Raw genomic sequence first — 1,898 nt, forward strand, 5'->3', positions numbered from 1 at the left:
TTGGAAGCGCTTCATGATCTGGGCGGCGGCTTTTGGTGTCATCTTGTCCTTTGGGCCGAGCTCGCCAAGCTCCTGGATGAGGCACAGCACCGCCCTCTGGGCCACTAGGGTGGTGATGCCTGCCGCAGCCTGACGTGCGCTCCGGCGAGAGGGGGCCGAGAGAGCCCTGGACTTTGGCGGAGCAGGGTGGCGAGGGCGTGGAGGCTGGCACGGAAGAATGGGTGCGGGCACCGCCTCGAACAGCTGAGCCGCCTGCTCATTGCGGCTGCCGATCACCATCTCGCCCACCTGCTGGGTCACCGCATCCAGCTGGAAGCCCACCGTGGCTGCTGCAGGGGAGCTGACGCAGGGCAGCAGGCACGGCAGCATCGCTGGGCTCTCGAGCTCCCCTGGCTTGACACTCAGGCGGGATGGAGGGGAGCGACCACCGTCTTCGAAAGCAAGCGAGGTGCGCAGGGCTTTGATCATTGCGTTCTCCATCTCCAACTGCATGCAGTCCATGCGCGGGGGCGGCGAGAGGGCGCGCCCCGAGTCGGAGAAGGAGAAGAATTGAGCGACCGGGTCCGCTTCAGCCGGCGCGGCCTGCACCGGTCGAAGCGGCTTGGGCGGCGTGGCGCGCAGAGTGTTGGTGTTGGAGCTCGAACCCTCCTCCTTGCGGCCCACGGAGCGGCGGCTTCCAACCGGGGTGCGGCTGCGCTGGCGATGCACGCTGTTGACGACGCCATCGCCGCCGCTCCTAGCGTGGCAGCCATGCCCGAGCAGCCAATCCCTCCAGGACCGGCTCGAACCTCCGCTCCCACCATCACCATTGCGGTCTCGATCGGAGCCGCCCAGGATCGGGCCGCAGCCAGCCGGGCCGGCACGCGGCGCGGAGCTGCGCGCCCGGCCCTGGCCGTCCTCCACATGGGCGACCCAGGTGCCCGGCTCGACGCGGGGGAGTGGGCGGTCGTCGCTGTCATCCGAAGAAGGCAGGCCGCTCTGCCCCGAGTGGGAGGAGCGCGGCGAAAGGGGCGACCAGTCCTCGAGCAGGTCGACGTGGATCAGCATGTCGTAGCGGCGTGCTCCAGGCGGCGGAGGAACACGGCGGTCATCGGGGGTGATGCCGATGATCTCATCTGAGCAGCCGGCGCCGCGCTTGAGCACCCAGAGGGCGCGCCTAGTTGGGATGCGGGCAACATCCCAGACCCAGAGCCAGCACGCGAAGGTTTTGGTGTGGCCCCTCTCGAGAGTGCGCGAGTCCAGCCGGTCGACGCGGCCGATGTCGCCGAGGGCCTCCTCGGCACCCGGCAGGTTCCAAAATTGCATCGGCAGGTCTTCTATCACCACGCGCACGTGATGGTTGAACTTGAGGATTGCGGTGTGGTCGTCTTCATTCCACACCCTGATGAAGTACTTGCAGCCGTCGACCTTGATGACGGCGCGCCGCACGGCATTGTCCCGGTGCGCGGGGAGGTCGAAGTGGATGAGGAAGGCTTCGGGCTGGTGCGCCATGACGCGCAGCTGATGCGGGCCGGTGGAGAGCTGCTCGAAGATCACCCTGCCGACGGCCGCTGGGGTGGTGGAGTGCGAGCGGTCGGCAGCGGTGAGGGTGACGGCGTGCTGGCGCAGAACGTGCTCCTCGAGCTCCAGCGCCGGTGTGGCCACGATCACCCGGTGGCTCTCACGCGGCCGCCTGGCCGGATCGCACAGGAGCAAGCGGTTCATGTCGGGGTGGGGGGGCGCCACCGGGAAGATGAGGCGGTCTTGGACCGGGGCGCGCGCGGCAGCGGGCAGCTTCAGGCGATCTCGAGCAGGACCCCCGGGCCCTCTGTTCCGAGGGTTCTGCGGGCACTCCTTGCCGTAATGCCCAGCGCGCTTGCAGATGATGCAACGGAGGGGATCACGACAATCTACCCAGC

General features: G+C 68.3%; 1 pseudogene; it reads right to left on the minus strand.

Annotated features, from left to right (window-relative positions):
- Positions 1-256: 256 nt before the first annotated feature.
- Positions 257-1,305, minus strand: LOC119272075 (annotated as a pseudogene).
- Between the last annotated feature and the right edge of the window lie 593 nt (positions 1,306-1,898).

This window comes from Triticum dicoccoides, chromosome 3A, assembly GCF_002162155.2.
Source record: "Triticum dicoccoides isolate Atlit2015 ecotype Zavitan chromosome 3A, WEW_v2.0, whole genome shotgun sequence".
Classification (NCBI taxonomy): domain Eukaryota; kingdom Viridiplantae; phylum Streptophyta; class Magnoliopsida; order Poales; family Poaceae; genus Triticum; species Triticum dicoccoides.